The 14,753-nt window shown below is 43.8% G+C and overlaps 1 long non-coding RNA gene across 3 annotated transcripts in view; it reads left to right on the top strand.

The window, feature by feature from the left end:
- Positions 1–14,753, top strand: part of LOC135972531 (uncharacterized) — a 208,238-nt gene that overhangs the window by 108,921 nt on the left and 84,564 nt on the right. The window contains exon 3 of one of the 3 annotated variants that reach the window (XR_010589014.1): positions 1,739–4,513. The exons of the other annotated variants lie outside the window; for them this stretch is intronic. This is a non-coding gene — a long non-coding RNA (uncharacterized LOC135972531). Of the gene's footprint in view, positions 1–1,738; positions 4,514–14,753 lie in introns of those variants that run through there. 3 annotated transcript variants of the gene reach the window in all.

The raw sequence follows: 14,753 nt of genomic DNA, 5'->3' as shown, positions 1-14,753 counted from the left end.
AGATCACGGTGCAGTGTTCAATCCCCAAGAGGCTCCAGTAATCTCAAGCCATTCTACCTCTAGTCTTTCATTTCATATCCAGGTAGAGCCAGTCAATCATAAGTAGCTCTTTGGCTGCTGTTTTGTGGTCCCTTTGATACCAGTAGAGGGTGTACATATAGCTGTGAGATACTGGTGGATCCAGGCCAACAAGTTCAAATCTAGATCCCAATTTTTCCCAACGTCTGGGGGTATTTGGTTCAGCCCGTCTTTATTAGGAACCACTTGAAGGTGCATTATTAGAATACTTTGATGAAAACTAAAGGCTATTGAACAATTTTATCTATTAACACAACTGTGTAATTCCCAGTTGGCTGCACACTCGATTCTGCAACATGAAACAGATATCTTACCACATACTTGGGGTGAAATCCTGGTCTCACTGACATCAATGGGAAATTCTGTCATTGACTTCAATTGGGTCAAGATTTTATCTGTGATACACAGGGTCTTGATTATGACTTTACCATTGGCCCCTGGCTTCATCACCAGTGCAGCAAGAAACAGGCTAATATAAATGCAGTTTACGGTGACATTTCAACTATATTCCAGTCTAGCTGCACCTTTCTCTTCCCGCTCTGTTGGGTTGATACATTTGGGTCTTGGCAGGTTTAAATGTGGGATGTGACGAAGGCCCAAAATATGGGGGAGGACCAAAAAAAGCCATTCATGCTGGAAACTTTAACTACTGAGGGCTTAATTCCTGCAGAGTAAATAATTGTCTCCAAACATAACCTCTGTTCCAGGACTCTCCATTCCTGAGGTAAATGATTTTGAACAATAAATATGAGGTGGAAGGCAGGTAACTGTGAGATCAAAATGGGTGACATCCCCTGCAATGAGGGACACTAGAATGGTGTCAGATAGCAGAGACATTAAAGCAAAGGAGTCAAGTCTACATCAGTGCCAAATCCTTTCTCCACAAAGAGTGAAAAGCTCAGGTTCTTTGAGTAGCATCTCCCACCACCCCTCCCCCCCCCCGCCCCCAAAAAGCACAAATTCACATCAATGGCAGAAATATGCCCAGACCGCAGCACTGGATCTGATCCGTTCCCACCCCAAAAAATTGGGGAAGATCTCAACTCTCCATCTCATGCCCATCACTGCTCAACATGTGGAGCAAACTTGTCCACTTCTGTGAACTCCAGAGAACTCGACTTTCCACTTAACTATAACTTGCTTGTTATTCTCCCATTTCAGAGTGAGAGAATCCAAAATCACAATTCCACCCCCCCTTTCCAATCTCATACTTCATTATATCCTCACATCATTACATGAGGCACTTGGGATTGTGCCTGCCTGAATTTAATTTATCAACGTTGAATCTAATGAATGTACACTACTGTATATAGGGGATTTTTTTTCACCTTGCAAACATAAGGAAATTGGTGACCCAAGCAGCAGGTATTTCTAAACTATCATAACCTAATGTAATGCTTCAGAAAGTTAAGGAAAGCAATTTTTCAGATCTGTTTTCTGCCATCAATTAATGCAGCAAATACCAGGCTTGATTTATTCCAGTGTGTAGAAGTGGAATGAATGATAAAATCCCCTTGCAGTTTATATGCCAGCAGGTCCTGTAATTCTCTCCTCTGAGCCCTGGAATTACTATCCTGTTTTTAATTACTTATTTTGCTAATCTGCAAAAATTAACATTTTTTATTGCTTTAATCCTTTGCTTCCTCTCTGTTTTCTCTAGAGCTTGGAATGCAAACATGTCACAGATTTCCATAGCAGGACTCTTCTTACCACCACCTCCTCCAAGTCAGGGCATTATTGCTATCATATTAATGAGCTGGCAAAGCACACCAAGGCTAGGAGGATTTTGTCTCCCATATGTTTTCCCTGCCTTATGAAAATTGATGGCTTCAGTGACTGAGCTCCCTTTATGCTGCAATCCAAAGAGCAGCCTTTCGCTAAGGTTTCAATCTTGTTTTCTTTCTGTACTTACCAAAGGGAATTAGTGTTTGCGAAAAGGGGCTGGAATTATATCCTTGGAGACTGAGAGCCTCTCTTTATCCACTAAACGGATACCATAGTCAGCTACCCTGCCAATGTCCTCAATCCTGACCAGGAATGAATTGAGGGGTTGGCTGCCCATACCTTTTGTGCTTGCTGCTGACTCTGCCGATAACAATCCTTGGGATCCATGGATACACTTAGGAACAGAAGTAAGACCAACCCACAAAACCCACCTAACAGCTATCAGCTGGTATCTTTGGGTCAACACCAAACTCCTTGTATGTGAATCAATGATCTACAGGTGAAAAGCGCCCAGTCACATCACACCAAGGCTGTATATCGATGACAACCATAGCATTTACTTTACTGCTGAAGTGAATGTGATAATATCGCCGATCTACAAGATGCCAACAGATATTTGGGTTTAAATCCTTCATGTATTATGTATCTTTACCATCTAACCTTTGTAGAACCTTTTTGTGCATTAGACTTTCACTAGGACTTTTCAGACCGCTGCAGGTCCACCAGAGGAAGCTGCAGTGTAGATAAGGCCCAGGTGCGCTCAGGCATTTTTACCACCATGTTGTCTGACCCTGCATAGATCAAGGTTAGATGATATAGAGGAAGAAAAACCTGAGCCCTGCTTGTACAATAGACTCCCACAGTGAACCTGTACCTGCTGGAAATTATGGGCCCAAACAATCCTAGTGCAGACACAGGCTTTGTTACATGATTGGAAAGAGCTAAAGGCACAGAACCATGGCCTAAAACTGAGGAAAGACTAGACTGGGGTAAAATCTTCAAAGGCATCCATGGTCCACCAACTGTCACTTAGGAACCTAAGAGTATGTCTATACTATGGGGGGGGGGAGGGGAAAAGGTGTGTTCTTAACTTGGGTTAGCTACCTTGGGTTAAAATAGCAGTGAAGACACAGCTACCTAGCTATTAACTCAGGTTAGCCGTGCAAGTTCAACCCCAGGTTTTAACTTGGGGTAGCTGCATGAGTTAAAAGTCCAAGTTGTCATGTCATGATTGCTATTTTAACCCAGGTTAGCTATGTCTACACTACAAGCACACACCACTGTAGAACCCTGGGCTATGTCTACACTACATCGCTTTTAGCAACACGTCTGTGTCGCTACAGCCACGCTGCGAAAAGTCACGCTGTTTGTCAGATCTCCTGCCGACAAAAAACTTCCACCCCCAAAAAGCGGCATTTGCCTTGTCGGCAGGAGAGCGCTCCTGCCAACAAAGTGCTGTTCACACTGGTGCTTGTCATCAGCAAAACTTTTGTCTTTCTGGGGGGAGGGTTTAGCACCTATAAAAGACAAAAGTTTTGTCATTCAATTGCCAGTGTAGCCATAGCCCTAGTGTAGATGGAAAGGTTTTTTCTGTTGCTGTATGTAGTCCGCCACCCCGAGCAAGCAACTTACTTGCATCAATGCTGGAGGTTAGGTCATCTTAACTATAGCACTCGGGTGTGACATTTTAAGTGTAATCCAGGCCTGAGTTAACACACCATTTTTTCCTGTGTAGACACGCACTAAATCTCATTGAAAGTCTGTGGACTCAAGCTTGGTCTACACTTAAAAGTTACGTCTGTCATAGCCTTGCTGACAAAACCCACAGTGTACATGCAGCTATGTTGATGGAAGAGGGCTTCTCTAGACATACCTAACATTGTTGAGGGAGGTGGCTGACTGAAAAACTCCTTCTGTCGGTGTTGGCTGTGTCTACAATGCTATGCCAACATAAGCTCTGTAGCACAGACATAACTTTAGACTCTTAAACCACTTAGGCACTTTTTGAAAATGTTACCCCCACATCTTAGTAAATTCTTAACAGTTAGAACAACTGAGAATTGAATAGATCTGGGGTTGAGACTATCCTGCTCTTCCCACATTGCTAAATTGAAGGGAGGGGGGTCCTAGCTGGGTGGGAGTGAGGTTTTGTAGTACAGGAGTCTCTCTATGGAAAAGGTTAAGAGCCATTAGAATAAACTAACTAGGGAGGTGATCCAGGGCCTCTGCTTAGGGATCCGGAGAAGAGCTTAGAGAAAACCTTAGTGGGAATGGTGTGCGGAGTCATCAGATAATAGGGGTCAAGTTGAAAGACCCAGATTGCTTTCCTGTGTGTGTGCTCCGAGTGAATCTGAACAGCCACTTACACTTTCTGTCTGTCCTCAAGTTAATCATGTCTTCTGTCATTTGAGATATCCATCAAACAGAGCTGAAGGATGAAAGATTTTTAAAAGCGATCACTTCACATCTGTGAAATCTAAATGAAGTGTTATCATCGCTGCTCGGAGAGGGGAATTAATTACCAACAGCCAGTGAAATGTGCAATTGCTTAAAAATAAAAAATAAACCCTTTAAAGATAATATAAAGCCCCAAGTACCTCTGCTGTTTAGCCTGACAAATGAGCAAAAGCTAATTCCTTATTGTTTTTCTAACGTTCTTATAGCTTGCACTGGAATGCTATTCATTGGGTTAAATAGCACCTCATTGTTATGTTTTACGAAGCTTGTCAGTTTGTCTCTAAAGTCATAAACCTATTATATTAGCTGAAGGGAGAGAAACCTGCTTAATGAATATCTCACACACACACACACACACACACACACACACACACACACACACACACACACACACACACACACACACACACACACACACACACACACACACACACACACACACACACACACACACACACACACACTCTCTCTCTCTCTCTCTCTCTCTCTCTCTCTCTCTCTCTCTCTCTCTCTCTCTCTCTCTCTTTTAACCGGTACCGTAATGTTTTATGTGATACCCTCTGAAGGGGAACATAGAAAGTTTATTTCTTTAGCTAACGAAGTCCTCTAGGGCCTGGTCCTGTGATGTCCTGAGTACCCTCCTCTCCCAATGAAATCAAAGGGAGCCTAGGCCTTTCCTAACCTTGCAGGATCTGATCCGTAGTGTTCTTTTGCTGCTTAACTCGTGCAGCTATTCACAGGGGCGTTTTAGCAGCTGGAATTCCTTGGGCCTGAGTCTGATCTCACACCCACAATGCAACACCATTGACCTTGATTCAGCAAGTGCTTCATTTTAAGCACTTGAGTAGCCCCATTGATTTAAAAGGAACTAAAACACGTGCTTGAGTTCTTTTGCTCAATATGATGGACTTAAACACGTGCTAAAGTGCTTTGCTGGACTGGAGCCTTGCCCTGGTTTATGCCAGGGGAAATGAGAACAGAATCAGCCCCTTCCAGTGGTCTGTGCTGCATGTTGTCAATGCACTGAGAGTTATTGCATCTGCATTTGTATTTAATTAAAAGGTTCCACCTATTTACATGGAGTCAATCAATAACCTCTGCCCAAAAATGTCTTTGTAGTTGATTAGCAACGTACTGCAGACAAATGGCATTGAGTACAAATGATTTTTTGGAGGAGTAATGTAACCAAGCGGAAATGAAAAATATCACTATTTTCACTGACGCCATTGTATAACCACTCACGTACTGTACCTAGCGCAGTGCAGTATTTAGACAGTAAGCTCCTCAGTGCAGTGGCTTTAATTGTCTGTGAAATACCCCCAGGATACCCTGGGGTCAGTAGAACAACAACCCTGGGTGTACTTTGTAGGCTTTGATTTTTGTAGACGACGGATACGAGTTTGCAATGATCTGGTCTGATGGCTGCCAAAACTCTGTTTCTCCTCCCATAATACTTCCCACAGATGTGAGTGAATGTAGCCCACTGGTGTGTGTACGGCTCTCCCCCTACGGATTCTGTGCCAATCCACAGAAGATACGAGTGCGTATAACCCAAACTAGGGAGCCCTGGCACTCTAGCTCAAGCTATAGCACTTCCTCCATAGTCTCCACTTCAGTCCCTCCTGTGTCTGCCAAAATGGTGGCCATCCCATGACTTTCTTCTCATCTAGCCTTTCTGGCTCTTTCTCATACTCCTAACCCAACAGTAAGAACAATACTTGGCACTTCTAGAACTCCAGCCGTCCAAGATCCTTACAGTACTTTTCTCTTGGCTTGGGAGGTAGGGAAATATTCCTAAAATGGGAAAATCTGAGGCACATAGATGTGAACTGAGTTGTCCCAGGAAACACAGTGAGAGCTTTTCTACATGGAACAATTTTATGTAAGGGATGGAATGAACCTGGTGCAGAAGGCTGTGTGGAACCTCTTATTTTGGCTCAACAAAGGCTTTTTGCGCCGATATTTAACTTATGGTGTGAACTAAAACCCATATAGCTAAACTAGTGCAGTCTCCTGTGTGGCCACTTTCATTTTGCATATGTGTCTCTTTTTCACTTTAGTTTAAGTCTACTAGGAACACGTTCAAGTTAAACTGAAGTAAACCCCTCTTAAACCGAAATAAGCGTGTCCACACAGGAGTGTGTGCACCAGTTTAACTGTATTAGTCTACAAACCAATTAAGTACACCTTTTGCAGGGAGACGAGGCCTGAGTCGCTGGCAGACCTGAAATGAGAACCCAGGCAGCCTGATTCCAAGTGATATGCATTGATCACAACACCAATCAACCCTTCTCCATTCTTGCTCCCAATATCTCCCCATCGTCTTTCACCACGACCATTGTCCTACAACCTTTGCCAGCAACCTGGCTTATTATCCCCCACCACTTCTACTTATACTCTCCCACATAATGGTCCAGTGTCCCCACCTGACTTCTCCCCTCAGTTCTTTCCCTTGCCTCCATTTACTTGTCACTCTTCTGGTCCTCTCTCCTGTCCCGCCATGTGTCCAGCCTAGATCCTGTGTGTCTCCCAAACATTGTTCCTGTCTTCAGGCCTGGTCTTTCCTGCCCACACATTCACGTTGTCCTCCTGAGAGGAGAGTGTTCTGCTGCTGCTCAGGGCCAAGCTGCTGTCTCCTTCCTACTGTCTGACTCTTCTCCACACGGCCTGCTCCATGGGGCACAGTGAAGGCAAGAAGGCCGCAGCAGGGGCAGCAAAGAGAGGAGGTGTCATCTCATGAGCAAAGATGGAGCCGAATCTGTCAGTTCTGAAAGCTGGGTGGCCTCTGGATCTGGGAGTTTGATTCAGGCCCATCTCTAATTATAAATCCTTTGGATTGTGCTAAATATATAATATGTGGAGTAGGAATTGGCAGAATATGGCTGCACTGATAAATTTTTAGAGGACTCAAGGATAATGGGCATTTTAATAGGAAAATGTAATATTCCAAAGTGTCAGAAGAGCAATACAAGAATCTATGGGCCATTATTAACACACTTCTGTGGTGATTAAAATCACTTTTCCTTCAGACTTGCACCTCCCAACACCCCCAAGGCATATATTAGCAGACTATTATATGTCGACTCTTATCTTATTGCCTAATTTGAACACTAATTAATAGCACTGTACCATTTAAAACACAAATAGCACTGGGTACTATTTCACTGAAACTTGACTTGACTTACTGCAAGCAATCCAAGCTTCATTTTTTAAACGCATCCATACGTTTATGGGCCCATTAATAAGAGAGGAATTTCTTTTTCTTAGTCCCACCTTCCCAGATTCCATGATCATCCAGGGAGGTTGGAGGCAGAAGAGCTATGATCTGATTTCCAAAAGCATTCAGCCAGTAGTCAATGCTTAAACTTAGGCACCTGCTTAAGCACCTTACTGAATTAGGGCCCAAAGGCCCTGATTTGCCTTTATAACACTTCTCATCTATTCCAGGTTTTCCTGTTCTTCAGATGCATGTGCATCCCCTCTGGATAACCTACCATGCACATTGAAGGGGTTGTATAGGTCAGGGAGAGAGCAGAGCTAAGCAGGAGGACTAACCAGGATCAGGAAGCAAGCTCCTGTGTGAGTATTTTCTCTTCTAAGGCCATATCTACACTAGGAGCATGTGATAGGCCACCTTATCCAATCTGGCTTTGGGTTAGCTGCTGCCTCAGTTTCCCTTCTGTTCCTGGGGCTAATTGCCTGCATGCATGCTGCACCGCATATAAACTTCTGTCTCCACAACCCATGAAGGACTCACTTCTGCACCCAAAGTCTTTTTCCAGGCCCAATTTTATTCTCCCGTCATAAAATTTAGGCAAAACATCAAACACAAACAGTTCCTCAGCCCACTCTGGGCTACAGCACCCAGAGCCTTTTTCCCTTTGCCCCTTCTGCTTCAGGGCCTATTGCAGGAGGCAGAGCCCTCTCCCACCCACAGCTCCCTCCAACTGAGATCTCTCAGCCCTTTATAGAAAACATCTGGCCTCTTCCCAGCTGGGTCTGATAAACTGAGCAGGGCTGGCTGGCCCCAGGCCCTTAAGGGGGCAGCCCAGTCTATTACAGAGCCCTTCCTTGGGATAGCGATACTGGGCTATACCAGCAAAACTGCACTTTGGCCAGTATAGCTTATTCCAGCCATCTCCCTCCCCGACCCCGAGCAAAATGAGTTACACTGGGGAAAGTACAGCTTTGCTGGTATAATTACCTCTACACTAGGGGCTTCTGCCAGCACAGCTATGTCAGTCAGGGTTCAAACCTCTCCATACTCCTGACCAACCTAGCTAACCAGCAGAAATCTGGCCTAAACTCATCTGGAAAATTTTGGATGCATAAATTCCATTTCCAAGGGTGGTGTGCTTTGGCATTATCACGGAGGCGAGTCGGGGCAGTGATTTTTCACAGCCTACCAAACACTTGGCAAAGGCTGGGCAGGGGGCCATGCTGCGACTCCTGTTTACCTTACCATATGTGATTGTTTCCCGTTATCTTGTCCTTCCCTTGTTTGTTTGCTTTTCTCTGCCTGTTATCGCTCATCACTTCTTCAGGGCATAGACTGTTGGTTTTTCAACTACATGTGTGTACGGTGCCTAGCAGATGGGAACTGATTCCTGGAAAGCCAGAAGGACCTCTGTCCCCAGTCATGACCGAATGCATCAGGACTCCTGGACCCTCAGCGTGAATCAGTTACCTGCTAACAATCTCGTTATCAGAGCCCACATTTATCCAAGCCACCCCTTAGTCAATTATTTTTAGGACCATAGCCCCCAAAGATCCCAGCTAAGATCAGGGCCCCATTTTGCTAGGTACTGTACAGATACATAATAAGAGACAATCTCTGCCCTCAAAGAGCTTGCAATCTGGCTTCAAAAAAATGGCAAAGACTGCAAAGGAAAGCAGAGACACAGAGAAATGATTTGCCCAAAGTTACACAGCAGGTCAGTGGCAAATGTGGGAACAGAACACAGGTCTCTTCGCTCCTGGGAGCAAGTGAATTTCCAGTTTGCAGAACGTTTTGGATGAACAAGGTTCCCCTGAAACTTTAACAGTGATTTCAATTGAGTTATTGGATGTGAAGGAATATTGTGCTCTGTCCTGCTTCTGGCCTTTGCACGAGCTATGTTTTTGAAAAATGCATTTGTTACTGTGTTAACATTCCCTCTCAATTGCAATCAGTCAGCGTAGGTGCTGGAACTAGGGACGCGGGGGTGCTGCTGCACCCCTGACTTGAAGTAGTTTCCATTATATACCAGGTTTACAGTTTGGTTCAATGGCTCTCAGCACCCCCACTATACAAATTGTTCCAGCGCCCCTGTAAGTCAGGGAAGAAATGTGTGAGGTAAGGAAAGGAGATTTTCTACGCTAGGTAAAAAGAACAGGAGTACTTGTGGCACCTTAGAGACTAACAAATTTATTAGAGCATAAGCTTTCGTGGGCTACAACCCGTAGCCCACGAAAGCTTATGCTCTAATAAATTTGTTAGTCTCTAAGGTGCCACAAGTACTCCTGTTCTTTTTGAGGATACAGACTAACACGGCTGCTACCCTGAAACCTACGCTAGGTAAAGTCACCTCCCTGGGAAAGGGTTAACAAGTAATGCTTAAATCTAGGGATTCCACAGTGCCCTCTAGTGACAGATAAGAGTATCTGCACAAAATGATTGACGAAGGCTAGGCAAGCATAAACAGAGATAAAGGGTTTGCAGAAAAATAAAATGACGGCACAATAGGGAAAAATACAGTTCTCCCAACATTAATACTTAAAGAGAATCTGACTTGAAATCAGCTTAGCGAAGAAGCGAGTAAGCAAAGCTTTGGATGCTTTTTCCTGTGGGATCACTTCTCTTTGGCCTTTTGGCTCAGACCAAGTGTGGTATTAGTTTAGTATCTGATATATCCTCTGTCAGGAGACTATATTCTGCTTTTGTAGGGGATTTGATACTATGTATGTCTCGTTTACTGCTGACCTGATCCTTTCCTGCTGTGATCTGAGTTTTACACTTGTAAGCTGATCTATTGCCTGGAATGGTGGAGGAGCAGAGAAATTAATACATCCAATTCTGTAGAAAGATAAACAGCAATAAGAAAGGGGGAAATAATCTAAGGCTTGTTGGTGAATAGAGCCCGTCCCTTGGAACGGTGCAGACAGATGTAGTGTCAGGAGGAATAAAAAACGGGTGCTAGGGAAAGATTGTCAGTGACATTACTACCTGTCACACATGTGTAAAGTCATCAAACGGCAGGTGGGTGGCAGTGACAGCCCTGGGAAAGACATCTTCATTAGCTTCCTTGGAGCTGCAGTAATATGACGTTGCTGTATATCAGGGCAAGCAGACTGTTCTGCTTGAAGCCAAGGGCAGCGTTCATGGCAAATCACGTATTCTACAATCTTACCCATTTCATTTGTTCTGAGTTTGCTGTTGTCAGACTCTGATTGCTATGAATTGTTTTGTGTTGTTGGAAAATGCTCCACAAACCTGTTAGGTGAATGTATTTCAGGTTATAGGGCTGTTGGTAAGTTCTTCACTTTGGCTATCTCGTGGGCCCTTTGTTCTGCCCGATAGGGAACCACTCATACAAGTCACATGGCACTGGTGCTGCTCTGCTCTCAGATTTGATGATTGAAACTTTTCTCTCCTCCTTTTTATAACTCAGAGAGATTTCAAGATGGCCATGACAGCATAAAAAGGTGTCAAATGCCATCAAAGCAAATTTATTTAAATAAGTTGTTTTTTATTTAAATAAGTTGTCATTCAGTATTGGCCAGCCCTTGTTCTGCCCTAAAAGCCTCTTTCCAACCATCTCCAGTTAGGTCCTGGTCTACATACAGTTTTGTGCCAGTATAACTCTATTAGGGTGTAATCTTTTTATCAATATAGTTATACTTGTCGTATGCAACAGTATAACTGCATGTATGCTATGAGGGTTACACCACTTTAACTCTACCAGTCTGGTGGTAGAGTTAAAACCATGCAACATATGTGCAGGCCCATGGAGAGAAATTTGGGGCCCCGGTACATCATTTTGCCAGGGTCTGACCCCCCTCCCTTTTCACCCCTATTTCATCCCAGTTACAGATGTTTTCGGGGTGGTCCTAGCTTTGGGCCCTGGTTCAATTGTCCCCCTTCTCCCCATCCCGCCAGCACTGCATACATGTGTAGACGAGACTGGTGGTGTACATGCTCCCTGCTGATCTGCGTGTCTTTTCCTCATGGTTTAGCTGGTCTTGGGGGTCAAAGTTGTGACCGAGCCGCTGAAATAACTTTCTTCTTTCTACAGCCTTTAACCTGTGTTAACTGAATCCACATTAGAGAGCACAGGGTGAGCAAATGTCATCCGCCGCAGAGCCCCTTTGATTGTCTCGGTCTGGGATGTTGTCAGCTAAGCTTCCACTGCAGCAGGGAGCAAACTGGAGAGAGAAGCTTTGACAGGCATGGAGATCCCCAGTGTCCTGAACTGAAAAGGGACAGTGGGCTTTCCCATTACTCTAGAGTCAAACAGGAAGAGGATAATTGAGGGAGCATGGTTAATCCTGTCCCTTTTTGAATGAATGACCCAAACTCTCTGCTTTCGTACATTTTGGGCATGTAATAAACTTCTTTGTTAGTAGTTTAAACAGGCCCTCATCAGGGGCCAAGTTCTTATTAATAAAGGTCAGATCCTTCTTAGGCCCCATCCTTTTGGTGTAAGCCGTTCAGATACGTATTTAAGAGGAAATATTCACCTTTTAAGATCTGAACAATGAGAAATAGTCTTCCAATTTCGGTACAGGTGCCAGTGTTGAAAAAGAGCTCATCCTGCAGCACAGGCCTCTGAAATTGTCTTTACTGACATTGCCCGCTTCGATACAAGCTGAGATTAGGGTGACCAGATGTCCCAATTTTATAGGGACAGTCACGATATTTGAGGTTTTGTCTTCTATGGGTGCCTATTACCCCCCACCCCCGTCCCGATTTTTCACACTTGCTCTCTGCTCACCCTAGCAGAGATGGACCAGAACCACACCCAAAACACCTCACAGCCCTGCGCTTTGGTGTAGCTCAGTTGTGGAGCCAAACTTTGAGGCGCTGGATCATCTCTTGCTCAGTAGCATTCCTTATTTCCCATTAAAGCCGGATAGCTACTATCAGACTGGTAGACTAAGGCCCAGATTCTTAAAGGGATTTAGTTGTCGATTTGCTTTAGAACGGTTCTCAAACTTCATTGCACCGTGACCCCCTTCTGACAACAAAGTTACTAAATGACCCTGGGAGAGGGCCGGAGCCTGAGCCCTGCCACCCTGGGTGGGGTAGAGAGGGGGCCACAGCCTGTGCCCCGCTGCCCTAAGTGGGGCTGGCGCTAGGGCTTCAGCTTCAGCCCTGGGTCCCAGCAAGTCTAATGCTGGCCCTTACGACCCCATTAAAATCAGGTCGCAACCCACTTTGGGGTCCCAACCCACAGTTTGAGAACCACTGCTTTAGAAGGAAGAGAAATGACTTGTGTGGTATATCAGATTATTGTAGTGTATGTTCCCTTTTTGATAAAGCTGGTGATTGCTTTCAGCATGCTCACTTATAAGGTCTCCAGTGCCCTACTCCGGCATTGTGTTTCATTATATGCTATTTTTTAGTGTCAGTTTCCTGACATGTAAAGGCTTGAGCTGATCAAAGCATTTCTTCTATTCGTTCATGGCTTGCCAAGGGGCACAGCGGACATGTTATGGCTTCAGCCTAACCAGCAATGGTCTTTCTTTTTTCCTAAGTGGTTGAACAATTAAAAAGGAGAGAATTTTTTTTTTTTTACAAAAACAAGTCCTGTTTCAGTGAGGCAGAAGATCCTTCATCAGTCTAGGTTGGATAAAAATTCTACCTGGCTACAGCATTTCAAACTGTGATCTGCTAAGGACCCCAGTCCAGATTGAGCAGTCTACAGGTGGAGGTTTATATTAAATGTGGAGAGTTCACTACAAGAAAACGTAAACCCGGTTTTGGGCATATTGGGGGAAATCTTGTATCCAAGGAAAATACTCAAAGACCAGGAAGTGGATAATGGATTTGAGTCAAGTAGGAAGCCTTTTGGGTATAGGAAAGATTTTACTTTGTTTTCAAGTGTGTAAACAAAAGAGTAAACTCTGTCTCAGGTGTGGAATGTGATCTTGGGCCACCATTGCTATTTATAGGTCCTAAAAATAGAAATTGCCTTAAACTGCACAATCACTACAAGGTTGCTGATTTCATTGCTAATCAATGTTCTAAAAGGCTGTTTGGCTTCTCCAGTAATTCTTTAAGCACTTTTACAGCCCTTCAAGTGTATTTCCATTTCCTCATTAGCAATTCTGTGGAAAGGGAATTGGTTCATGATGAGAGTCTTAAAGGTGATTTGTGAAGAGAAATATAAATTGGACTAGTATGCTTTCGGGGCTTTCTTTTGAGGGTTAATGGTTTGTAGTTATTTTATTTTCCCTCCTTGTTTTTTAGATGAGAAATTTGGGTCTTTTCTATTTATAAAACCTTTAAGAGCTAATGAAACTTTTATATCACAAGGTCCAAGCAATTGAAAGGGAAGCAATCTGTAGTGAGACCGTCTAAAATTTTTATTTTTTTTAACACCTATTTAACTTCAACTACTAATTGTTTTGGGAGAAGGGAAGTGTTTGCTGAAGTTTGAGCTCTCTCAACTGTCAAATGAAGTCTGAAAGCTAAAATATATACATGCTCTGAGAACCTCAAAGTCCTCCAGGAAACCTGGGCAGGCCAGAGTTGACATTCCTGATATTTCTAAGGCCCGCTCTACAGAGAGACTTTGTACCAGGATAAACATGTTGGTTACGGTGTGGGGTTTTTTAGCAATATAGTTATTGGTCTAAAACTAGACCAGCAAAGGCCATTTATACTGGTGTGACCACATTCACACTAGGGGGGCTGTGCCATTTTAACCATACCTTTATAAAGCAGTACCAGGCCAAAGATAAAAAGAAAGCAACAAAACAAGCAAACAAAGCCTTTCAGACCAATATCAGGGAAAATTTAGCAAAAATTCTTGGGTAGACATGGCATCAGAGAAGGAAGGTATTCACCACAGTGTCTTGACCAAATTCAGACTCCTGCAATTACATTCTGCCTACTTGTAGCTGTAGCTGTAATTGGCATGTGTAGATTTTGTGTATATAGTTTTAAAAAAATGTATTTAAATTTGAAGTGGCATGCTCCCATTCGCCTCCCGCACCTGACTGGCCTCAGCAAAACCCAGAAATACTGACTACGAGAGAGAAGCTCTTGCAGTATGTCCAGCTCAGGCGAAAGTATTGGTGAATCTCTGTCATGCGGTTTCATTTGAAATCTCAGTTGAAAAAAACTCACATGAGATCAGAGGTTGGAGTGAGCATCTGAACTTTGCGATGCTCATGTGAACTAAATAGAACCAACAAAGCTTTATGGCTGTACACATTACCAGAAGGCAGTAATGGTTCTCATTCCACTGATGTAAGAACATCCCTGATATAAAAGGCAATACGTCAGT

The sequence above is a fragment of the Chrysemys picta genome, chromosome 7, assembly GCF_011386835.1.
Source record: "Chrysemys picta bellii isolate R12L10 chromosome 7, ASM1138683v2, whole genome shotgun sequence".
Lineage (NCBI taxonomy): Eukaryota > Metazoa > Chordata > Testudines > Emydidae > Chrysemys > Chrysemys picta.
This window is presented reverse-complemented; position numbering and strand designations above follow the sequence as displayed.